The following is a 27,353-nucleotide window of genomic DNA, read 5'->3' as shown; positions in this document are numbered from 1 at the left end:
AATATCAGAGCGCTGAGGCTTTCTATTGATAGGTCACTGCCCCTGGGAAGTGAGATGCACCTACTGCCTGTTGTCCAACTCCCTTTCCTTACCCTTCCTCAATTCCCTGCTATATAAACCCCTAACTTTAGTCTGTGGGAGAGGGATGGATTTGAGGTTTGTCTTCTGTCTCTCTGGCTGATGTCACATGAATAAAACCTTCTTCTCTGCTAATATCTGTTGTCTCAGTGATTGGCTTTGTGTGCAGCAAGCAAAGGGACCTAGACTGAACCCCTGGCATTTGGTAACATAACAACTATATATCTATATATATTACAAATATATATATAGTTATACCGAGAGCTGGAACCAGAATTTGGGATGAAGGTGGAAATTCTTTTTAGAGGCTGTTAAAAGGACCAGATGTTGGTGAGTGGAGCTTATAGGAAACTGCGTGGCACAAACAAGAGGATTAAGGATCTTTCTATCAACCGTAAAACTTCTTAAAAGTTCCCTGCTATCTGACTTTATATGTTCTACACCACATAGAGATTTAGGACAAAAAACCATATATCATTATTCCAAGGAAAATATGATGCCAGTCACCTTACAATGAAACTTAGCAAACAGCTCATACTTATTTTTTCCCTCTGCTCAGACACACACAAACACATACACCTGTGCTTTGTTTACTCTTATTTTCTGCTGTTCATTTTTCTCCATGGTCCATTCCAAGATAAAGGTCCTTTGAAGGTGGAAAAAAATATCTGGTTCATCTTTGTCTTCTTAAAGCTGCATTTCCTAAAGTGGGTCCAATGGGAAACATTACAGTAATAAATCAGATGCTATTATGCACCCCCTCCCCCCAAAAAAAGAGGGCAATGGAGGGCTTTGTGTCAAACCTGTTTGTGAAACAAGAAGGGGACATAGAATACAGGGTTTCCTGCACAGAACCCTTTCCCACCCACCTTTTTTTCTGTAGGGGAGCATTTTTCCTCATGGTATCTGTCTTAGGATCAGTGTTTTTTGGGACTCACTGTGACACAGGGCTAAAGTAGAAAACTTTTAGTAAGCAGAAAATAGTAAATATAGCAGATGACTCTAAGCCATATGTTTTTCTCTTCAAATGATCCTAATTGGTATTATGCTTTATTTCACTGATGTTTTACAACCTGGTACATTGGGGAGAGCCACAGGGTCATTTATTGAACATTCAGAACAATGGGCAGAAGTACTTGTTGAGTAGGTTAACTTCTGTCACAAGTGACAGGTGTCTAATGGTTTGGGAGAAGGGGAAGGAGAAGCAGCAATGGAATGCGCTTGAATAAGAAGGAACAAGAGCAAACATTGGTAAGAGAGAAGGGGGATAATACCAGGCATAAGGTTACTTTCAGCCAGGTGAATCAGTCCTGGAGAGGTCACCTAGGCTGTCTGTTTAGACCAGGCAGAAGAAACTAGAAATCCAGAAACCCAAAAGCTGGGATATTGAAGGGAAAAAGGGATAGGTTCCCAGGAAAATAGTTTGTGGAAACTAGGTGTTGTTTTAGCCTTGTGCACAGAAAATGCTCCGTAAATAGCCTTTGAAAAATGGACACCAATGGATAATAGAAGTTGATATTGAATCAAAGAGTTTTTGAGTTAGGTGGTTTCAAACGTTCTTTCTGCTGAGGATCAGATATAATGTCAGACTATAGTTAGGCTGGGCACTGCAGAAAGAGGAAAATCAAGTTAACAAAACTGAGCAGGAAAAGACAGGGGCAGAGAACAAGGCAGCTATCAACTCCAGGCTGAGGTGCCAAATAAATACATCTCTCTCAAGTCTCTCATTTCTCCTGTTGAAATGCACGCTAACAGCTGCTAGTTTAGTATCCACTTTGGGTTCCTTGTTTAGTCACTGAAAACAAATACTGTCATCATTTCAGCAGAGAATATCTGTAGACAGCACATATTATATATATATTTACATAGCAAGTTTACAGCTAACAAAAGATTGCTCTGATGAATATACAAGGAGAGAGATTAAAATGTACAAATATGCTTAGAGCTTAAGAGAAAACATTTACCTTGTTTTCTTCCTGTCATGAGGGTAGATGCTTAAGACAGCATGAAAAATAGTGATTCTTTCTCCATTTATTCTGAAGCTTTCTTCATTGTTATGATGATACTGCCATTCACATTTTAAACAGATTTTTAAAAGATCTATATTTCTAATTCACATTACATAATATTCATCTAGCATGTTCACAACAAGATAAAGCTAATAAAATCAGGGAAGATCATTGAGGTTTAAGGTATAGTAAGGTGGTTAAGAGAGTTAGAGTGCCTGGGTTTGTATCCTGGCTCTGATGCTTGATACTGTGTGACCTTGGGTAAGTCACTTTACTTTCTGTGCCCCAGTCATTTAATCTGTAAAAGGGGGGAAATAGTGTCTCATTTATAGGGTTATTTAGAGATTAAATTAGTTAATATATGTGAGGCACTAGAACTGTACCAGGCACAGAGTAAATGCAACAGAGTACTAATGTTGGCTATTGCTACTGTTATTAATATTATTATTAAAGGTCATAGTTACAGGGGCCAGTGGCTGAGGGTGGATTAGTGGTTTTCTCTTGTGTTCTAATATCAACCTGCTCTCAAGCACTTTGCTTCAGTTTCTGAAGTTGCCAAATAATATTAGAATACAAGGTTTCTTCATCCCTGTACTTAAATTTTATCTCAGTTGCAACAGCATTTCATTTCTGTATTTTATATGTTTGTAGTGCTTTCTCCCAATCAAAATATTTACTAAACACTTACTCTCTGTCTGGCATAGTTTTTGGCCCAATAGAAGCAAGGCAAAAGCCAACGCCAAAGTCAAATTGATGTGGAGCCACAGTGAAGAGGATGTGAAAGGGCCCTGCACTTGTGGAATTGACATTCTAGTTCAGGCAGGTGGAGAATAAGTAAGGAAAGAAGCAAGTACAATGATTTCAGAATACCTGTGAAGAAAATGAAGCATTATATGAGAGTGACTAAATGAGGCAGAGAAACTTAACTTTTATTGGATGCCCAGGCCACAGAAGACCTTGCTGAGAAGATTCTGGGTTGGAGGAGAAGATTCAGAAGAGATGAATTTCTTTTTATTAATGAGTTCATTTAGGATGATGGCTTTCTGCCCGACAGGGAAGTTATCTAGACTTGTCTTGTCCCATATAAATATAATGTGAGCCATTTATATAATTTTGAGGTTTCTTGTAACCATATTTGAAAAGTTAGTAGAGCTGGGCATGGTGGCATCTGCCTGTAGTCACAGCTACTTACTGGGGAGGCTAAAGTGGGAGGATCTTTCCAGTCCAGGCATTCTGGGCTATAGTGCACTATGCTGATTGGGGTCCACACTAAGTTTGGCATCAATATGGTGACCTCCCTGGGAACAGAAAACCACCAGGTTGCCTAAAGAGGGATGAACTGGCCCAGATCAGAAACAGAGTAGGTCAAAACTCCTATACTGAACAGCAGTGGGGTTGCACCTGTGTATAGCCACTGCATTCCAGCCTGAGCAATGTAGTGAGACCTTGTCTCTTATAAATAAATAAATAAATAAATAAATAAATACATAAAAATGTAAAAGGTAAGAAGAATTCGTTTTAATAATATATTTAACATAATATATCAAAAATACTATTTCAACATGTAATATGAAAAGTCATTGAGATATTTTATATTCTTCTTTTTTTTACTAAGTCTTCAAAATCCATAATGTCTTTAATGCTTATTCAGCACATCTCAATTGGACTTGCCACATTTCAAATGCTCAGCAGCCACAGGGGGTTGGCGCCACCATGTTTGGATAGCACCACTGTGTTGGATAGCACTGCTATGTTGGATAGCTACACTGTGTTGCATAGCACTGTTGCGTTTGATAGTGCTGGCCTAGACCACAGGTTGAAAACTGCGGCCCTTGGGCCAAATCTGACTAGCCACCCCCCCGCTTTTTTTTTTTTTTTTTTTTGACGAAGTCTTGTTCTGTTGCCCAGGCTGGAGTGCAGTGGTGCAGTGTTGGCTCACTGCAACCTCTGCCTCCTGGGTTCAAGCGATTCTCCTGCCTTAGCCTCCCTGGGACTACAGGGGCCCACCACCATGCCTAGCTGATTTTTTGTATTTTTAGTAGAGATGCGGTTTCACCATGTTGGCCAGGCTGGTCTTGAACTCCTGACCTCAGGTGATCTGCCCGCCTCGGCCTCCCAAAGTGTTGGGATTACAGGCGTGAGCCACTGCACCCAGCCCACCTCTTGTTTCATATGAACTACCAGCTAAGCATTTTAAAAAAATTTTTTAACATGGTTAAATTTTAAATGGTCATTATAAGTACCAAAAGTAGTCTTGGTTTCATCTTAACACTGAAAATATTTAGTCTCTGGCCCTTTAAGAAAAAGTTTTCAGACTCTCTATTGAGATTATCACAACAATCCCCACAGAGACTGTGAGGTCCCAGAAACAGGACCCATCTTACTCCATGTTATATCCTGAGTATTCAGCATAAGGCCTGGCAATAGCTGAAGCTCAACGCATTTTTAAAAACTCAATCAATGTATAAAACAATGGAAACTAGTGCTCACAGTTATGGAATTACTTTTAGACTAACAGATGTTTACTCCTGGTGATCATTCTGTCATAATTTCATACAAAAATAAAGGCAGTTTCTAATTTTGAGCACTTTTCTTATCATTCCCCCTGCCTCATATTTCACACATTGATTCTTTTTTTTTTTTTTTTTTTTTTTTTATTATACTTTAGGGTTTTAGGGTACATGTGCACAATGTGCAGGTTTGTTACATATGTATCCATGTGCCATGTTGATTTCCTGCACCCATTAACTCGTCATTTAGCATTAGGTGTATCTCCTAATGCTGTCCCTCCCCCCTCCCCCCACCCCACAACAGTCCCCGGAGTGTGATGTTCCCCTTCCTGTGTCCATGAGTTCTCATTGTTCAATTCCCACCTATGAGAGAGAACATGCGGTGTTTGGTTTTTTGTCCTTGTGATAGTTTACTGAGAATGATGTTTTCCAGTTTCATCCATGTCCCTACAAAGGACACGAACTCATCATTTTTTATGGCTGCATAGTATTCCATGGTGTATATGTGCCACATTTTCTTAATCCAGTCTATCGTTGTTGGACATTTGGGTTGGTTCCAACTCTTTGCTATTGTGAATAGTGCCGCAATAAACATACGTGTGCATGTGTCTTTATAGCAGCATGATTTATAGTCCTTTGGGTATATACCCAGTAATGGGATGGCTGGGTCAAATGGTATTTCTAGTTCGAGATCCCTGAGGAATCGCCACACTGACTTCCACAATGGTTGAACTAGTTTACAGTCCCACCAACAGTGTAAAAGTGTTCCTATTTCTCCACATCCTCTCCAGCACCTGTTGTTTCCTGATTTTTTAATGATGGCCATTCTAACTGGTGTGAGATGGTGTCTACCTGACAAAAACAAGAAATGGGGAAAGGATTCCCTATTTAATAAATGGTGCTGGGAAAACTGGCTAGCCATATGTAGAAAGCTGCAACTGGATCCCTTCCTTACACCTTATACAAAAATTAATTCAAGATGGATTAAAGACTTATATGTTAGACCTAAAACCATTAAAATCCTACAAGAAAACCTAGGCAATACCATTCAGGACATAGGCGTGGGCAAGGACTTCATGTCTAAAACACCAAAAGCAATGGCAACAAAAGCCAAAATCGACAAATGGGATCTCATTAAACTAAAGAGCTTCTGCACAGCAAAAGAAACTATCATCAGAATGAACAGGCAACCTACAGAATGGGAGAAAATTTTTGCAACCTACTCATCTGACAAAGGGCTAATATCCAGAATCTACAATGAACTCAAACAAATTTACAAGAAAAAAACAAACAACCCCATCAAAAAGTGGGCAGAGGACATGAACAAACACTTCTCAAAAGAAGACATTTATGCAGCCAGAAAACACATGAAGAAATGCTCATCATCACTGGCCATCAGAGAAATGCAAATCGGAGCTGCCAGATTCTAACCCGAGGGTATGACTCCTGTTCTGGACACTGTGGGAGCTGGCTGAAGCTTTGTCTGCTGAGGACTCACAACTGACCTTTCCTGGAATTTCCCTCCACAAAGGGAGCTCCCTCACCCAAAGTCAGGCCCCATTGATAAGAAGTGGTTCCAGGGCCTAACCACCTTGCCTCAGTTTGGAAGAGTACAACAAAGCTCTCATGGGGTCTTCTGAGGCCTCTGTTCCAATTCTATCCCCATTAAACTTCTTCCCCTGCCTAATTCTAATTCCTCCAATTTTTTTTACATGTGCTGTCCCTAAGCTTACCCTCTGATAAAACTCATGTACGCAAAACTCCATCTCAGAGTCCATTTCCACGGAATCAACCTCAGACAGGTTCAAAGCCTGTGCTGTTCAAACCTTTCTCATAAACAACCTCTTCAAGTGCATTGGCTTTGCCTGCTTCACTCCGAAAAAATATTACGAAATGAATCATGAAGTTTTAAAAATGAGCAATTTCCAAAGAGAGGATAAAAAAATGTTCCCATGACATATTCAGAAAACCTGCATAATTTTATGTGAATTGTGGACCCAGTCAACAATTTTCCCAGGTAAATACTGTATATTCTCTGTCACAAAGCTGAGAAGAAGGCCTTCATCATATCGGTTTACTCTTTTCTGTCTCCCCAGCAAATTAAACCGATAAACAGCCTGAATTTATGAGCTTCTCCTTTACAAAGTTTCACAAAACCCAGCTTGCCTTCACATCAGAAAGTGTTTTGATACAAACTGTTTCCTTTAAGAGTAACTATGGAGTCCTGCAATCTCAGGTCACTGGGGATTTGTTAATATTCATTGAGTCCCCATGATTTGTCACAAGATCACAAAATTGCCAATCCCCAATCTTAATCTGAATTGCAACAGAAATCACACAAGAATGACAAAAAACAAAGAGCAATTTGTTCATCTAGTTCTTGAAGGGCAATTCAAGTTCATTTGGTCCTTTTAGAATTTTCAGAAAATAGTCTTTTTTTCTTCCCTCTCAGTTTTTTCAATATGAAATTCTGGCCTCCAAGTTATGATTTCTGGAGTTCCAGAAAAGGCCCATGCTCTTTCAAATATCTCCCTTCACTGACTTAAGGGTATTTGCAATTCCACCATTAGGGATTCTTGTTTTAACATCAGTCAAAGGTCTCCAAGGAAATAGAAACTCTTTAAGCCTTCTAAGTCCAGCAAAGTTTAGTTTGAGTATGACTGAGTTTATCAGCAACTTTCTAAGCAGGGGATTTTGATTACTAAGTCCTTGGGTAGAAGGACAGGGTGGGAAACCAGCATTGGTAGAAGAGTTATTTGTTCAGGATACTTTACAAACATCATCGCATTTGATTCCCAAGTAATCCTGTATTATTCCACGTTTACTGAGGAGGAAACTGAGTTGTAGAAAAATAGATAGATTGCCCAACATCACATAAGTAGACACTCCAGATGTGGGCCTACCTAAAGTAACAGTCATCTACCCTAAAAACACTGGGCTGATAAGGGTTAAGAAGAAATAGAAACTAAGATACAAAACAAATGCTTGACCTCATGAGTATCATCAGACTAGGCTCTGGGGCTGGAGGCAACATTGGGCTACACAAAGCATGACCTGAAGCAGAAGGGGGCCTTGAGGTAAAAGGACCCTTCCCAACAGATAGATACAGTTCTCATGTACTTTATTGTAGAATGGCCACCACCTCTGTAAACAAGGCCAGGAACATCTATAAACTCATTGCAACCTCAGATGGCAGAGATAGTCCACTCTGGATTGCAGATACTTGACCATTTGACATATCAATGTTACCAATAGTTTCTACAGCCCACCCTCAGAGAGAATGAGGTTGCTCTGAATAGGACTTTGGAGGCAGGTACAGAGAGAGTGACTTGAAGGTATCTAATGTAAGGCACTGACACATGAGTAGGTCTCCACATGAGGCTACATATTCATTCTCAAATAAAATAGCTTTTCTTTGGGATTCTCTCCTGTTAAAGTTATTGACAATACCTCTCCCTATAAGAGGAAAAGCACTTACAAGTTTGAAGTTAAAAATATACTTCTAAGTCATACAGAAATACTTCTGGAATCAACTTTAGTCCTCCAAATACAATAGGGTTCTTACTAGTATTGTTAAGATCAAAGTTCATCCAAGCTCAAAAAAATTTATACTAAGTTATTTATTCATTAACCACAATTCTAGTAGTAGCCTTCTTTTCTCATCTTGGAATGTTGGCAATGAAGCTCAAATAGTTTACTATGTAGTGGGAATACAGCATGTGATTAAGAATATGGGTTTTGCCACTACCAGCCTCTTATCGGTTGCTCATTTTCCCTAATACCCATTACCTTAAAGTTGAATGTAGAATTGATGCTTGCACAGCCATTACCATATATCATTTTACATTTTCTTTTATCTCCCCTTCCCTGGGCAATGATTCTAATTTGTTTAATTTGTATATCTGTGTTAAGTGTTTTTGTGTACATCAATTTTTAACATATTAAAAGATATTATGTGACTTTTTTAAAAAAAGAATATTTTTTGGAATCAGAAAGCCTTTGGACCAAGTTTCAGTTCTACTATTTACTAATGTGTGCCCTTAGACAAGATATTTAATCTCTCTATGCCTTAGTTTCCATAGGGATAAAATCGAAATCGATAGGTGTCCAGCAGAGTTGTTGTGAGGGTCAAATGAGATAAGGTATGCAAAACCTTTAGTGTTATCTCTTTAACTCACATATCATGACTATGTATTTGGAGAAAAGAATTGAAATGGACTTAACATGAGATTGTGCTCCTCTGCCAGGTAAGCACATGGCTGTTCAGAAGGAAAACACACTTGTTTGGCTGAAGGAGTACTAAAATAACTTTGTTCACCTGCCTCCAAGCAAAAATCCAGAATGTTAGTAACTAAAGGGCAGTTTTCCAATTCTAAAATCTCAGTTTACATTTTCCCAAAATAATCCACTTTAGAAAAACAATATGAGAGGAAAAGATTTTAATTTTTATGAGGCCAAAAATATATAGAATTCATCAAAAACCAAATGCCTCCAAAATCTGTTTTGCAACACATAAACAAGAATAATTTATACTCTAAAAAATAAATGTTTTTAACCATCTCTATCTCTCTTACTCGTATGATAAGTAAGACAGTTGTCTACCTATAGGTACATTTTTCAAATAGACCCATCACCTCTGAGACTATGTGCTACAGCATAGGCTTTAGAATTCAAATTACCTGACTCTCCCAGGCACGGTGGCTCGCGCCTGTAAACTCAGCACTTTGGGAGGCCGAGGCGGGCGGGATCACTTGAGGTCAGGAGTTCAAGACCAGCCTGGCCAACATGGGGAACTGCTGTCTCTACTAAAAAAAAAAAAAAAAAAAAACAAGAATTAGCCAGAGGGAGTGGCGGGTGCCTGTAATCCCAGCTACTAGGGAGGCTGAAGCAAGAGAAGCAGAGGTTGCAGTGAGCCAAGATGGCACCACTGCACTCCAACCTGGGAGACAGAGCAAGACTCCGTCTCAAAAAAAAAAAAAAAAAATTACCTGACTCAACTCTCAGCCTTAGCACTAACTAGCTGTGTGATGTTACTTAGCATCTCTGAGCTTCAGCAATCCTTACACTAGAGATATTAATTCCAAACTGCAACGGACATGGTAGATTGATGACGCACCAGCCATTCTGCCCCCACTTTTTCCAAGCCAGCAGATCCCTACATACAATAAGCCGAAATTGTCAGACACTCGCTTTCCCAGCTTCTTGGAAACAGGAATAGGAATGTAACTCCTCTGTGGCCAATAAAACATAACAGAAAGTCTACAAGGGTCTTCTGGGGAAAACATTTTTCTCCCTGGTAAAATAAAAGAAACACACAAGAAGAAAGAAACATCTTTCCTCCCTTCCTGTTTTGGGAACAGCAGGGTGAGGACATAATGCTTATACTCCATCTTGCAATAGGATCACACTGAAATAGACTCAAAAGCCTGACAACGTTGAGCCACTGAATCAACTCTGTAACTGCCTCCCCCAAGACTTTGTATTATGTAAGAAAAATAAACCACAATGGTTTAAGCCACATTTGCTCAGGTTTTATGTTACTTGCAGCACCAGCATCCTAATTTCTATCCTATTCGCTTAGCGTTCCTGAGAGGAATATATAAGGTAAGTTAAGTGGAGGCTCAGAGGTTATTAGTGCCTCTGGATGACACTACCCTTAATCTTATTACTTTTCCTGTAAAATCCAATTCCATTTTTCACAATAGTTTGACTGCTGGTCCAACCACCTACTAATTAATTATTTAATTTATCTGGGCCTACATTTGCTCACTTTTAAGTTACAACAAGTAATACTTTCTGAGGTTGTTTTAAGAAATATGCAAACTGGATGCAGTATCTATCACTTAAGGGTAAATCTATTGCCAAGTGAAATGGCAAAATCTGTTGGAGGCTCAGTTTCATGAAGTTGATGAAATTAGGTTGGAAAATTGTTCAGGTTATTTCCAAAACTATCCATAAATGAGGATCTGTCAAAGTCAGACAACTGAGCAGTTGAAGAAGTAAAAAAAATACGATGATGATAAGTAGCTATTTTGAAAGAATTTGGGAATGTAAAATGGGATAGCTGCTTTGGAAAACACTCGGGCAGTTCCTCATAAGGTTAAACATAGAGTTATCATATGACCCAGCAATTCCACATAGGTACACACCCAAAACAATGTAAAACAGATATATTCAAACAAGCACTTGTACATGCATATTGATAGCAGCACTATTCACAATAGCCAAGAGGTGGAATCAACCTAAAAGTTCATCGATTGATGAATGCATAAACAATATGTAGTATATTCATACAATGGAACATTACTCAGCAATAAAAATTAATGAAACACTGATATGTACTACAACATGGATGAACTTGAAAATCTTATGCTAAGTGAAAGAAGGTAATCATAAAAGTAATAAAAGACATATGATTTATGTGATTCCATTCATATGAAGTGTCCAGAATAAGAAAATGAATAAGAAAATCTACACAGACCAGAATAAAAAATCTTCACAGACACAGCAAAAACTGGTGGTTGTCTAGAACTGGGAGTCAGAGGGAGAGGGAAAGGGTTTGGTGGGAATTGGGGAGTGACAGCTAATGGGCATGTGATTTCTTTCAAGGGTATAATTTTAAATATGTTCTAAAATTAACTGTGGTAACAGTTACACAACTCTGTGTAAATAGTAAAACCATTTAATTGCACATTTTAAATAAGTCAATTGGGTGATATGTGAGTTATATATTAATAAAGCTGGTTTTTTTTAAAAGGTGGGGAGGGGAGAAAATGATTCCAATATAAGATAATTGAGAGAGGCTCTTGGAAAAATATATCAACCTTTGAAAATTTTTGCAAAAAATGCTCTTATTTATAACCAAGTTGCTAGAGTCAAACGTGCATCGAAAGATGGCATTTGCTACTATTATATAGTTTACCCAGAAAATTATAGCAAAAAGAAAAATAAAAACAATCAGCACTTGGTACATTCTTGGTTCTAATTAGTGCAGACATTCATACCTTCACTGTATCAAATGTAAGAGAAAGCATCCTTATTTACATAATTTTTGGTTTCTGTTTAAAGATAACATTCCAATCAAATCTTTTGTTGATTGAATGATTAACTATTCACCATGAAATACTGTGAAGTAGACTTGCTTTCGGAGCACCTTTTCTGGTATCAATTATCCTCAGAGAAGGAGTCAGTGTCTGTCCATATAGACAGGGACATGCTCTTGACGCTATCAAAAGCTCTTTTACAGTTGATGATGACTCATGCCAAAGAACTCAAAGATCCAAAAAGGAAACACTTTCTAACAAGCATCTATATGCTTAGCTTAGTGTATATTTCCCAGGACTTTATTCAAGGTTTAGACCTTATGGCAAAACTATTTTGAAAAGGACTGAGAAAGATCTATTCAAAATGTGTCTCCCAGCCCCCTTGTCTGGCTAATTTTATTCTACAATAACTTTGTGACACTTTAAATAACATGTCCATTAGCTGTGATAGGAATTTCAGGATGAGATGTCTGGAAGAACGAAAATGAGAACACGTGCAGATTAAAAAGTGACTGTGGGTATTAATATCCCCTTGAACTTGATTCAGCTGTATCAAATAGAGGCACATAAACAGGGACTGGACAATGAGGTGCTGCCAGATTTTGTTAGTGCTCAGATTCTGAAAGTTGGTTTTAATTTTCAATATTATCCACTATGTTTCTGACTGAAGGTTTATAGTTGTCCCTTCAAACACGTCTATGTAAAGCCATATTGATAAAGTGGGTTTTTTCACATTCAATATTCTGGCTTTAATGGAAATATTCTTTTCAGGACCAAAAATTAAGGAGGAGAGAAAAGATTTGTAGAGGATAATAAGCAAGACAGAGATGTCAAAATGTTTTCCTCTGACCCATATGACAAACAGCATTAGTTAATTGCTTCACTCTGCCAATGAATTACTGTAAATAAATCAGTAGGGAAACCTATTTGCTTTCACTGCTTATGCTACTAAGATTCTAAACAGCCTGGAGAATAAAATGCTAATTATTTTCACCTACTAAAACCCTACTCATCATTTAAGGCACAGATCAAATATCATCCCTTCCAGGAAGCCCTTCATGTCCGCGGCCAAGTTCCATAGTGCCTATTTTCTCTATTGTACAAAAGAAAGGCAGCAGAATTTAAAGACCTTCTTGATAAGCTTTATATCAGAGTACCAGCTCTACCACTCTGCCTTTCAAATTCAAGGATAATAACAATCATGATATGTATCAATATCTTACCATACACAAAGCTTTATGTGCATTTTAAAGCTGAGGAAACTGACTAGTTAAATAATTTCACTAGGTTAACACACTCAATAAGCTAGTATAGAACTTCAACCAACATGCCCCTGCAAATTCATTACGCTACCTTTCTCACTTTACCTACCACTTAGTAGGTACTCAATAAATGGTGGTTCTTATTACATACGTGTTGACAATACCATTTTGTTTCTTGATTAACCATATAGGCTCTGATGGGAAATTTTAAAGACCACATTAACCACCGCGGTCTTAGCGGACCTGAGTTTTACATTTACTGTAGGCAATGTGGACCTTGAATTTTATACTCAGCAGCAGAAGTGCTGCAGTAGAAAGTATTGAAGGCTATGACATTCAACAAGATTAGATATCTGTCATTTCTCTTTTTTTCTTAATGAAAATAAGGCCATTTTCATAGACACAGAATACTTCTGACTATTATTTACTGTATGAGATCCAAGTTGGTTAATCTGGGCATGATAAAATATTGCAAAATATTGAAATTCACAATGAATGGATGCTAAAAAAAAAAATAACATCTTTCGGCCAGGCACGGTGGCTCACGCCTATAATCTCAGCACTTTGGGAGGCCGAGGCAGGCAGATCATGAGGTCAAGAGATCGAGACCATCCTGGCCAACATGGTGAAACCCCGTCTCTAGTAAAAATCCAAAAATTAGCTGGGCATGGCGGCCAGTGCCTGTAGTTTCAGCTACTCGGGAGGCTGAGGCAGGAGAATTGCTTGAAACCGGGAGGCAGAGGTTCAAGTGAGCCGAGATTGCGCCACTGCACTCCAGCCTGGCAACAGAGCAAGACTCCGTTTCAAAACAAAAAAACAAAACAAACAAACGAAAAACCATCTTTCAATAGAAACACTGAAGCCTCATTATAAATCACATTTTTATTCTAGAAATTTTTAACTTTCAAAGCAAATTTAAAAAAAATGTATTTTTAAAGGTATTTTATGGTGGGGCGAGAATTCCAAAGCCTTATTTGGAAGAACCAGTGTTAGGTCTGGAATATAGGTTTTCAGTTCTATTTGAAGTACTTGGGGCAAGTCTTTTGGATGTCAGCTTAAGGCATGTAATTTGTAACAGAAAGAATTCCATCGAGGGCTAGAAACTACTTGGGCTTCGCAACCTGGAGTTTATAAATCTTCTCTCTCTTGCTCTTGGCAATGATCTAAGAAGTCTACTTTCAGAAAAAAGTGGTAAATGTGATGAAATTAGGAACTGACTCTGAAAAAGCTAAACTTTCTCAATTGACAGCTACTTGCCTTAGATACCAATCCAGTAAATTAGACCATAAACAAACTTCTAGTAATAATGGGATGGAATTTTTGGTGCATTGAATCAATGTGGTACAGTGACAGAAGCAAGGACTTTGGAAGAAAGTAGAGAAAGGTCTGAGCCCTAGTTTTGAACTTGGGCAGTTAATTAACACACAACAATTATTTATTGAGAGCTCAGCATAACGGGCACTATTTTAGGTACCAGGACCTAAAACCATTCTCTATGCTTCTGTTTAGAGAATGGTTTATAAATAAACCATTGGTTTATTTAAAAATTCTAAGAAATAACTAAAGAAAACATAAGCATAGCACCTAGCAGAGCTCCTTAAATACAACAGGTGACTGCTGAATAGTAGCTAATATGATATTATGGTTTCTATGGCAATGAAACCATATCCAGATAAACCAGTTTATCTGGAGGAAATCTGACTTTTACAGTTTGATTTTCTTTATTCTCCATCTCCTAACCAATGTAACTAAAGCTCAACTTTATTATTTCAGAAATATGATCTTAGCCCAGTTTCAAAGCTTAAATGTTCACATAAAAAAAACTAATCTAGTCACCTGAATATTTTTCTCAATGCCAATAATTACCATCATTTTAGAATGAGTCAGCCATTTGGCATGTTGCAATAATAATACTTGTATCAGGATGCTTTCAGTTACAAGTCATAGAAAAACCCTACTCCAACAGCATAAACAATAAAAGAGATGCATTCACTCATACAACTGAAAAGAGAGATAGTCAGGCTTCAGGTGCTATTTGCTCCAGCTGCTCAATGATTTCACCAATGACCCAGTTTCTTTGCATTTTCACAGTCTGCCTTGCATGATATCAACTTCACAAAAGATGCCCCTTGCATTCTCAAAATGGCTATCAGCAGCACCAAGTCTATGTGCTTTCTTATTCACCCAATGAACAAAGAGAAAACTCCAAAAAAAAAAAAAAAGCCCCTAGCAAATATTTTCTCCTACCTTATTGGTTCAAACTGGGTCATCAGCCTATCCCTAACATAATACCTATGGCCAAAAATTTAGAAGAACCAGCTGATTGGGTTAGGCCAGTCAGAGCCCATCCTGATACACAGAAGGTAAGGTCACCCTTACACAAACCACATAGTGGAGAAATTCAATATTATGCTGAAAAAAGATGAAGGGGAAAATGGATTCTGGGAAGGCAACCAACAAATACTTCTACATTACCTAATGTTTATTAAGAGCTTATTAACATACTAGGTATATACTAAACTCTATGTATTATTATATATAATCCTCACAATGTGCCCATTATCATTTCCATTTTAAATGAGATAAATTAAGTCTAGAAAGGTTATGTAACTTACCCAAGTTCACACAGCCACCGTGTAGTAACCTCAATATTTGAACCCAGGCCATCTAACTCCAAAGCCCATTCTACTATTAAACCACTTAGAACAATTCTTGGCACAGCACCCAACCGCTATTAGATATTAATAATAACTGCTAGACTATTTTGCTTTCTTTTATTCCTTTTTTTTTTCTGTCTTAACATCTGAACATCAGCAGATATAGCCAAATAATTTGGATTAATATGCTACTTCATAATTATTTACACTTTTCAAGTCAACAAATATCTAGATCCAGGCACAAAACTAAGCACATTAGATAAAATACTTGGCCTTCATTTTAAGTTTACAATTTATACACTTTTACAGCTCGTCGGAGCTTGCAAAATAGTGTCTGGATTAGCTCATTTGATCCTTAGGACAAACCTGGTCACAATTTCTACAAGCCTTACTTGGACTGGAAGGGTCAGGGCCCACAGTGAGGGTGGACTGACTAAAAATCTTCACACAAGATTTAAATGTGTACCCTCGCCCAGATCCAGACAACTCAGTCATAGGAATTTGCACCCATTCCCCCATCACTGCCCACACCCACCTCATTGGCCCCAGTCTTGACTCTAAGGCCTGTTCGGATTTCAAGAAATAAGAACTGTTATCCACAACACAGAAGACATGGCTAATATCGCTTGATCTGACTCAGCGTTTAAAATACAGCAACCAGCTCAATCAGCTTGAAATGGAGAAGAAAATTGTGGGCCTTTTTCTCCTTCTATTGTCAGTAAGTGGAAGCATGTCCTCAAAGGACCAGATTTTCCACTAAGGATCTCCCAAAGACCAAAATTCCCAGGGCCATGTTAGGTCACAGGGCTTCCTGGGACCTACTTTCTCATGAACCCGAAAACTTTTTTTTTTTTTTTTTTTTTTTAAGAGAGTAATTTTATTTTTTTATTTTTTTTTTTTTTTTTTTTTTTTTTTTACTTTTCTTGGTGTTTTTTTATTATACTTTAGGGTTTTAGGGTACATGTGCACAATGTGCAGGTTTGTTACATATGTATCCATGTGCCATGTTGATTTCCTGCACCCATTAACTCGTCATTTAGCATTAGGTGTATCTCCTAATGCTGTCCCTCCCCCTCCCCCACCCACAACAGTCCCGGAGTGTGATGTTCACCTTCCTGTGTCCATGAGTTCTCATTGTTCAATTCCACCTATGAGTGAGAACATGCGGTTTGGTTTTTGTCCTTGCGATAGTTTACTGAGAATGATGTTTTCCAGTTTCATCCATGTCCCTACAAAGGACACGAACTCATCATTTTTTATGGCTGCATAGTATTCCATGGTGTATATGTGCCACATTTTCTTAATCCAGTCTATCGTTGTTGGACATTTGGGTTGGTTCCAACTCTTTGCTATTGTGAATAGTGCCGCAATAAACATACGTGTGCATGTGTCTTTATAGCAGCATGATTTATAGACCTTTGGGTATATACCCAGTAATGGGATGGCTGGGTCAAATGGTATTTCTAGTTCGAGATCCCTGAGGAATCGCCACACTGACTTCCACAATGGTTGAACTAGTTTACAGTCCCACCAACAGTGTAAAAGTGTTCCTATTTCTCCACATCCTCTCCAGCACCTGTTGTTTCCTGATTTTTTAATGATGGCCATTCTAACTGGCGTGAGATGGTATCTCACTGTGGTTTTGATTTGCATTTCTCTGATGGCCAGTGATGATGAGCATTTCTTCATGTGTTTTCTGGCTGCATAAATGTCTTCTTTTGAGAAGTGTCTGTTCATGTCCTCTGCCCACTTTTTGATGGGGTTGTTTGTTTTTTTCTTGTAAATTTGTTTGAGTTCATTATAGATTCTGGATATTAGCCCTTTGTCAGATGAGTAGGTTGCAAAAATTTTCTCCCATTCTGTAGGTTGCCTGTTAATTCTGATGATAGTTTCTTTTGCTGTGCAGAAGCTCTTTAGTTTAATGAGATCCCATTTGTCGATTTTGGCTTTTGTTGCCATTGCTTTTGGTGTTTTAGACATGAAGTCCTTGCCCACGCCTATGTCCTGAATGGTATTGCCTAGGTTTTCTTGTAAGATTTTAATGGTTTTAGGTCTAACATATAAGTCTTTAATCCATCTTGAATTAATTTTTGTATAAGGTGTAAGGAAGGGATCCAGTTGCAGCTTTCTACATATGGCTAGCCAGTTTTCCCAGCACCATTTATTAAATAGGGAATCCTTTCCCCATTTCTTGTTTTTGTCAGGTTTGTCAAAGATCAGATAGTTGTAGCTATGCGGCATCATTTCTGAGGGCTCTGTTCTGTTCCATTGATCTATGTCTCTGTTGTGGTACCAGTACCATGCTGTTTTGGTTACTGTAGCCTTGTAGTATAGTTTAAAGTCAGGTAGCGTGATGCCTCCAGCTTTGTTCTTTTGGCTTAGGATTGACTTGGCGATGCGGGCTCTTTTTTGGTTCCATATGAACTTTAAAGTAGTTTTTTCCAATTCTGTGAAGAAAGTCATTGGTAGCTTGATGGGGATGGCATTGAATCTATAAATTACCTTGGGCAGTATGGCCATTTTCACGATATTGATTCTTCCAACCCATGAGCATGGAATGTTCTTCCATTTGTTTGTATCCTCTTTTATTTCATTGAGCAGTGGTTTGTAGTTCTCCTTGAAGAGGTCCTTCACATCCCTTGTAAGTTGGATTCCTAGGTATTTTATTCTCTTTGAAGCAATTGTGAATGGGAGTTCACTCATGATTTGGCTCTCTGTTTGTCTGTTATTGGTGTACAAGAATGCTTGTGATTTTTGTACATGAACCCGAAAACTTTTAGGAAAATATGCCTATTGTTGTTCTCTTGGCAGCTAATAAAATTCTATATAATTAATTATTTTCATATCTTTATTAATTTTTTATGTCTGTTTTGTTTCATAATTTCTTTTCCTTATAAATGTGAAACTTTAATTTACCTCTGCATATCCTACTATAATTAAAGCCTATATCAATATAAAATATCAAATAATTTATGGTGTGAAGTGGGATACTAATGGTATCAGAAACAGGAAACCTCATTTATCAATGAAATAAATAAGTAAAGTCTGTGTCAGGCACTGCAATAGAATTAATTGCATCTGGAATACATTTATGTTCCAATAGCTGATTCTGTTGGTTGTTTTCCTTAATGCTAGTTTTCTTCATGTGTTTATGAATTCATGGTTGCAGTGTCATTTTGAACAAAAGCCTTTTGGTTTGGGCTTGGATGGGGACTTCATGTCTCCTCACACCCACATATTCTTGCACTGTCACTCGCCTTGTCTCTCCCTCTCTTGCTGTCACTCTCATGCTCACTTCTCTTGCTACCAACCTCTGCCTGCTTGCCTGCTTTCCTCTACCGTTGCCTTTACATGCCTTCCACACCCAGCCCCCAGTCCAGACCAGGTCTTCTAAAGGAAGTGTGAGGCATATGTCAGTTTCTTTTTCTTTTTTTCTCTTTTTGAGACGCAGTCTCCCTCTGTCACCCAGGCTGGAGCGTAATGGCGTGATCTCGGCTCACTGCGACCTCTGCCTCCTGGATTCAAGCAATTCTCTTTTATCAGCCTCCTGAGTAGCTGGAATTACAAACATGCGCCATCATGCCAGGCTAATTTTTGTATTTTTAGTAGAGACAGGGTTTAACCATGTTGGCCAGGCTGGTCTCAAACTCCTGACCTCGGGTGATCTGCCCACCTCAGCCTCCCGAAGTGCTAGGTGGCGTGTGCCACCACGCCTGGCCCATATGTTAGTTTCTTAGGGCTGCTGTAACAAATTACCACAAGCCTCGTGGCTTAAGACAACAGAAATGCATTGTCTCATAGTTCTGGAGGCCACAAGTCTGAAATCAAGGTGTCAGCAAGGCCATACTCCTTCCGAAGGTATTAGGTAAGAATCTTCCTGTGTCTCTGCTAGCTTCTGCTGGCTCCAGCATTCCCTGGCATGGTTTGGCTTGCAGCTAGTTGTAAGCTATGTCCCTCTCTTCACATGGCCTTTTCCCCTATGTGTCTCTGTGTCTTCTCTTTTTATTGGGTTTGGGGCCACTCTAATCCAAGTTGATTTCATCTCAAGATCTTTAACTAATTACATATGCAAATCTACAAAGACCTTATTCCCATATAAGATCACATTCTGAGATTCTGAACAGCCATGAATTTTGGGGGATGCTCTTCAACCCACTGCAGTGCATAGGCCCTTAGATGAAATTGAAGAGAATTACAGACACAGTTACCAAGACAGTAGGATGATTTTATCGGCTCACAAGGCTGTTTCTTGGCACTTTGACTCAGGCAGTAATTTGCAGCATTTTTCCCAGCTTTTCATTTTAAATAGTATGCGAGGGACTTCTGTCTCCTGTAATGGACCTTCTGCTTCTTGAAGAAGCCAAATTTCTGGCCATCATTGCCACTTGAGAGCACAGTGCATCTTCACTCTAGCTCTACCACCTGTTCATGTTTCTGTTCCATTTCCAGTTTTTGAAGATGTTTGCCTTGATTTGAACCTGTCTGTGTCTGCTAAGCTTTCTTTTTTTCATATTTTATCTCATATTGTTATGTGTTTGGGTCTATCAAGGCATCAGTCTACTACATCATCTTGAAGAATTTCCTCTTCAACTTTTTTATGCCTGCTGAATAAGTCAAATAAAATCAGCCTCTGTCACCTTACAATCTCTGCTTAGATCAAACATTCTGAATTCTGGCAAGTCTTTTTAGACTCCACAGACACAGAAGAGGAGCCCATTCTGCTTTATACAAAGCTCCTTTGCAGCAACACCAAGTGGTAGCTTTGTTTCCATGTGCCTGTCTCATCTTCAGACTGGGAACCACTTGAGAGCACAGACCTTGCTTTATCATCTTTATACTCCCAGTATCTGGCACTATATATGGCTCCCAGGAGGCCCAACTATGCTCACTGATTGAATGAATGAACGACCGGAGCAACTCCAACAACCTTGCAAGCCTTGGGTCTCATTTAATCATATTTCTACCTGTTCCTCATTCCAAAGAAATTCCTCTAATAAATATTCCTCATTTTCAAAACACTGTCTGGGGTGTTTTGCTATGTACCCTGACTAAAATAAAATTTCCAAGTCCTATTTTTAGATCAAATTTTACTTGACAGTTAGGTTTTCGTAAGTAAATTTCATTTCCCTGTTTTGATCTACATTCAATGCAAAAACATCTCAGAAGCAAGCTACTTTTTAAAAAAAACTGATTTAATTTTCTAATAGCTAAATCGTTAAAACTGTTTATCATCTTCCTTGTAAATAATTTAGCAGCTGTGAATATTCTATACATCTAACAAAAAAATGTTTTTAATAGAGGACAGGAAAATGTCATAAATAATGAGACACTGTAAAAATTAATGTTTTTGCATTTTATGGTTCATCTGCAATGAATTATAGATTACATTTTAAAGTGTGCTCTGGGCTCCCATCTCATAAAGACTATCATCAGAAGAACAGGCAAACTGTGCAGTTCCTCATTTTGTAACCCATTAACCCCTGGATGGTCATGCTTCAGAGGTGGATGGTAAGCATGGGATTGTATGCCCCAACACTTATTTCACACCCTTCGTCTTCTGCCTCTTGCAGTTCAAACAAGCAAACAGGTTTTTAGAAGCTGTGCCCAATTATCATGCTGCTCCTTATAGACACAAATACTACACATATTTTCTTTGCTAAACTGGACTCTGAAGAGTGAAGTTATGTGACAAGAGCAAAACTCCATCTCAAAAAAAAAAAAAGAATGCCTCCTTCTTGAAGCACTCCAAGTCTCTATGTTTAAATCATTTTCTACTTAGGAAACAATGCAAACAATAGGGTTTGGAGTTGGACCAAGTTTTCATTTGCTTTTGCACTTTTCTGATGACAATATTCTGCATGCCTTTCCAAATGCCTAAATACCACTGAGTAGGAGCCATATATACATGCAAAACATCAAACTTTCAAAGTTTCATAGCTACGAAATAAATGTACAGCCACCAACATGTCTCACAAGCTTACACTTGTAAAACAGCATACACGGGGTTTGCCTGTACAAGGGTAAATGTGTGATGACCTATAAGCCCTACACGGGATAAGAATAAGTTCTGTCTGGCCAAGATCACCCTTCCTGATCAGGGAGAGGGAGAAAGAGAAAGACAGACAAGTAGAGACAAAGAGAGAGAAAAAGAGTTGGAGTTTAGGGAGAACAAGTATAGCTAAGAGCAGATTTTAAGTACCCTCATCACAAAAAAATAAGTATGTGAGGTAACACATATGTTAATTAGCTTGATTAGCCATTCTACAATGTATACATACTTCAAAACATCATGTTGTACACCATAAATTTACAAATTTTAATTTGTTTATTTAAAATAATTAATTAAAATAAAATAAATAAAGACAATGGGTATTTTCAAAGTGCTCCTGACTGAAAGCCCAAAGCACTGAGTTCTCACCCCAGCTTAGTCTCTGAGCCTCAGTTTCCTCCTATAAGAAGAGAGCTTTGGACAAGACAATGTCTAAGGTCTCTTTTAGAGCTAACATTTTGTGAGACTAAAAATAAAAATACTTAAACAATCCACTTTGTCATGGGTAGCAACTAACTGGGGCTGGTGGTGTGGGTGGTAAAGGAATTTACCAAGACAGTTGGAAGTAAAGAAAGGCAGATTTATTAGAGAAAGTATGAAAATATGTTGCAAAGATGCAATGGGCAGATCAACAAAAGAAGAGCTGACTGCAAAGAGACAAAGGCTTACTGGGGATTTTATAGGATGGTGCTTGTGCTGGAGAGGGCTACATGTAGTACTGAAAATGCCAAGGTTGCAGTGCATTAACTTGCATTTTTTTCCATCAAGTGATGGTCTGGTGATTTCAGGTGCAAGAAGATTGTGAGTTATCTGTGCAGGACGGCTATGTGTCCCGAACCATGAAGAAAGCCAGACTTACAGCTTATCTGCTTTTGCTTTGTGCTTTTCCCCTGCTCCCACCAGCCTGACTCCTTTTTCCTTATTAGGACTCCACATACTTCACTTATTAGAGACTTTTCTATTCTGAGGATACAAAACCCTGCACAGTGTTGTTGTTCAAATGACTCCCTTCTCTACTGTGCCACCAATACATTCAGTGCCTGCCACATCACCCTCCCCTTTGGGCTCTGTTCACATAGTGTCTTAGCTGCAGTAGCTCATACAAGTCACCAGCGGGGCTTTCTAAAGGGACACATCCCACAACCTGCACCTCCAGATACAAATTCCATAAGTAGGAAGGGGTTTTCATGCTTTTATAAACATGATTCTGCTGTGTACTGCCAGTGGAGAATCACATCTAGTGGGAAATGAAGTTTCTTCAACTGTGAGGTGTGGCCATGAAATAACTAAGAAACTTGACCCTAGGTGGCCTATTTGGATGGCTTTATTTGGTGGCTTATTTAAAGTTCTTTATAAAACCCATGGGTCTTTCAAATGATTTCTCAGAATTTCAAGAGCTCTCCATACCCAAGTATTTCTCAGCACTTTTCAGCAAAGATGTATTAAACCTTGCTTCAAAGTGAGGAAAATGGCATCACAGCCATCTCAGGGTACAGCAGAATCAGTTTAGAGGCTGAGGTAGGGCAGAATCAGTTTAGAGCCGAGATCTCTTCTAGGGCAGCTCTGTATCTGTTTTATGTTACATTTACACTACATTACATTAACAATTGAAGAGGCATTAGCATGACCTTCCATGAACTTGCTAATTACAGATGTGAACACACAGTCACAAGTGAAAAAAGGGAAATTGCGAGAAAGAAAAAAGAATGTGTTTAACATTATTAGTCTGATTACATTTTTGCAGTCTTCTTCCATAATCAGTGCATAATTCATTTAAAAAGAGCCCTTCTTCTACCAGCTAAAACACACACACAAGTCATTTCTCCATGCCTCAAAGTACATGAATTATACATGTTAAAATTCTGAGGACTAACTTCGCTTTTGGGAAGGAGAGGAGAAGTATAACATACATACAGAAGGATTCATAAATCCCACATTTACAACACAATGAGTTTTTTACAAAGTGATCTACCTGTGTAACCACTTCCTGAATCAACGTATAGTATATTACCAGGACTGGAAGTCCCTCTCTCAAAATCACCCTTCCAAGTAGCCACTTCCTCTTTCAATCAACATAGATTAGTTTTTTTCCCTGTTTCTTAACATGAGCAAATAGAATCCTAGAACTGTATGTTGTCTTCTTTCAGCTAACACTGTTTTCTGTGAGATTCATTCATGTTGAAATGTGTAGCTATAATTTTTTTCGTTGCTGTATGGTATTCTATCATGTGACTTGCCACAATTTGTTTTTCCATTTGACACTGCCTGAACATCTGGTTGTTCCTATCATGAGTAATGATACTATGAACACTTGTACATTCTTTTCTGTGTACAAATGTAATCTCTTCTGTTGAGTCTAGATCTGGAAGTAGCATAATGTAGTCACACGGCTTGCATATATTCAGATTCAGTAGCAGTGCCAAACTATTTTCCAAAGTGGTTGCACCAGTTCACATTCCCACAAATCATAGAGGTCCAGTTGCTCCAAATTCTCTCCATTCATATTCCCTTGAATCATTTCTGTGAGGTAGTTTTATTTCTTCTCTAAAATTTGGAAAAATTCAACAGTGAAGCTATCTAAGCCTAGACTGTGTTTCTTTTTTTTTTTTTTTTTTTTTTTAGTTTTTTGTTTGTAGCAAGATTTTTAACTACAGATCCCATTTCTCTAATAGGTATAGAAATGTTAAGATTTTTAAGTTTCTTCTATCAGTTATATCAAGTTGCATTTTCAAAACATTTTCTATTAAACCTAATATTTTAAATGTATTGGTATTACTTTTTATAATATCCTCTTGATTGCATTCTTTATGAATTTTGTATTATTATTTGTTACTGTTATTCTCCTTACCTTGTCTTTCAGATTGGATATTTTCTGCTGATATGCCCTTCATGCTACTAATCTTGTCTTCTATCATATCCAGTATGTTTTTAAGCTTTTTCAATGAGTTCTCAATTTTAGATACTGTGTTTCACAGTTCTAGCATGTTCATTTTATTCTTTTTTGTAGACTCTGGTTATCTGTTTATATTCTCCATATTTTCAGGCTTTTCATCTTTTCCTCTATTTTTTCATCTTTTCATCTATTTTCAACATAATAATTTTGGTGATTAGGTTTAGATGCTAACTCCAACATCTAGATTGTCTCTGGGTCTGGGTCTGTCTTTTCTCTTGATGATGGATCACTTTTCCTGCATCTTTGCATGTCAGTAATTTTTATACATTGTAGATGCTTTGAATTACACTGTGAACTCAGTTTTCTTCCTCTAGTACACAGTTAAATTACAAACAAATCATCTTTATTCTGTCAAGGCTTTGCTAGTTCAGTTCTTAGGGTTTAGTTTTACCCACACTTGTAGAGCATTGTGCTGACTCCTAAAATGTGGACTTCCTATTGTCCCGGGTAAAATTTTTTAGGGTTTCCTGAGGTTGCTCCATCTTGCCTGGATCCCAACTCCAAACCCTGCCTCTCTAGCACTGTAGAGCTTCTATAATCTTTGCTCAGCTCTCAAGCAACTATTCTCTACCAAGCCTCTCAGAGTTGCACCCTGTGACTAGGTAGTTTGAGATTAGGCCAGGAATTCAAGGAGATTATCTATTCAGATTTTGACAGATTTTCCCCCACTAACTTGGCTATGTTTTCTTTAAGACCATGCTTCTAAATCTCAGCCACCATGGCACTCTGAAACTTCAATCTCTATATCTTCTTCACTCGACATGACCATGATTCTCTGCATAGGCTCTGTATTCTTGTGCTGCAAATTGGAAAATTCTGTCAAAGAGAAAGCATTAGGAATGCCGGATCACTTCTTATGCTCTATTTCTCTCAAGGATTACAGCTTTTTCGTTGCTACCCCATGGCTGCAAATAATTATTTCATATGCTTTGTTCAACTCTTAGATATGTTCATTACCATAGTTTAAGTCAAATGCAAGATAACAGATGTCTCCTCTCCTTAGATGTTAGCCTCATAGCCTCCTCTCTCTGTTTGGTTTCTGAACATTTTTCTCAATGCAGGTAGCCCTTGGTAACTGATAAGCTCCTCATAGAGAGACTGCATACAAACTGCTGGACCTACTTGGCACTGCTTTGCTAGTCCTGCCCTCTAATTTTTGTCCCTCCCACCCATGACACTTCCACAAGCTTCAACACACCACTTTTTATTTTCTTAACTTCTAAGTCTCTTATTGTGTCTAGGCAAATGCTCTAAGAAGACAAAACCCATGACAATTTAGGGCTCATTGTGTATGTTTTTTGCCTATTGAATCTTGGCCCTATGCTTCTGGTCACCTTCAAACATCTGCTTTTTGCTTTGTTTTCAGTTTTAATCTAACGTTTACAATTATTCTTGGTGGAAGCTTTAGTCTGATACAAGTTACTTGCTCATTGCAAAACTCCTCATTTGCATTTTTCACTTTAACTTTCACGCTCTGGCCTGAAAGTTAAAATAACACCTAATCAAGAGAAGAGATGACATGACTGTTTTTTCTCAGCTCTGTCACCTTGTTATTTTTGAACCCCCTCCTACATAATTTATACCATTTTACCTATAATATAGTTCATTGATGCAAGTAATTTTAATGCATTTCAGTCAAATAAATCTCCCCAGTGAAATATTCTTAGTTAATAAGTAACATGTAAAAAGCCAGAAGTATTCGCCAGAACCATAAATTTTAAGCTAATTTCACAACTGTTGAAGAGCAAGATGTTATTCCAGGATGTAGACCCTGCACTGCATCTTCAGGGCCACAGGACACTGCAAAATTAAATGGATCTTGATAAGCATCATGAGATGTGGCTGTTGTGTTCTTTTTCCACATTAGCAGTGGACCCTTGCATGATTCCTTAGGCTACAAGTCAAAGGGAAGATATTTTTCTAGTCAAAAAAAGTAATTTAAATTCCAATATTATGAATGTGTACTGACAAATATCAGCAAGGGGAAAAAGAAAAATGATCTGAATTTACATATCTATTGTCATGGCAAATCTTTTATTTGGTTTAAAGATTAAGATTCACAACTGATGCCACAAATGATAAAAAGGATGCCTAAGTTTTGTAAGAAAATGGGAAGAAAATAGGCCGAGCATGGTGGCTCATGCCTATAATACCAGCACTTTGGGAGACCAAGGTGGGCAATCACCTGAGGTCAGGAGTTCAAGATCAGCCTGGCCAACATGGTGAAACCCCCATCTCTACTAAAAATACAAAAATGACCCAGGTGTGATGGTGGGTGCCTGTCATCCTAGCTACTCGGGAGGCTGAGGCAGGAGAATCGCTTGAACCGGGAGGCAGAGGTTGCAGTGAACCAAGATCATGCCATTGCACTCCAGCCTAGGCGAAAAGAGTGAAATTGTCTCAAAAAAAAAAAAAAAAAAAAAAAAAAAGGAAAGGAAAGGAAAGAAAATAGAAGGTAAAATGGTTTGGAATATCATATGAAAATACAGTTAGACATCAAAAAAGAAAAGATTCTTGACTAAAGATAGTAGAATGAGTATTTGAGAGTAAAAGTGCAAGGAAATTTTTTAAAACAATGCCTATTCTTCTAGAATCTCATTCATAAAGGGAAAAGAAGGAGGAAAAATTCTTCTATTGTAAGGTAAAGGAGATTCAAAAATAGAATGGCAAATAATAACTAAGCAAGTCACCAATAAGACTCATCCCACAAGACCCTCCCCAGATAAAATGTTCTTATTCCAAAGCCCAGATTCTTCAGGTCTATATTATTTGAACAAAATACTAATTGTCTC

The 27,353-nt window shown here is 38.1% G+C and overlaps 1 protein-coding gene across 2 annotated transcripts in view; it reads right to left on the bottom strand.

The window, feature by feature from the left end:
* SLC30A8 (solute carrier family 30 member 8) overlaps window positions 1-27,353 on the bottom strand; it is a 237,813-nt gene that overhangs the window by 170,277 nt on the left and 40,183 nt on the right. Inside the window, exon 2 of one of the 2 annotated variants that reach the window (XM_003256146.4) lies at window positions 9,277-9,399. The exons of the other annotated variant lie outside the window; for it this stretch is intronic. The gene's annotated coding sequence lies outside the window, so the exon portion shown is untranslated. The remainder of the gene's footprint in view (window positions 1-9,276; window positions 9,400-27,353) is intronic. 2 annotated transcript variants of the gene reach the window in all.

Source organism: Nomascus leucogenys, chromosome 16, assembly GCF_006542625.1.
Source record: "Nomascus leucogenys isolate Asia chromosome 16, Asia_NLE_v1, whole genome shotgun sequence".
NCBI classification, from domain to species: Eukaryota; Metazoa; Chordata; class Mammalia; order Primates; family Hylobatidae; genus Nomascus; species Nomascus leucogenys.
Note: the sequence above shows the minus strand (reverse complement) of the source record. Positions and strands in the feature narration are given on the sequence as shown.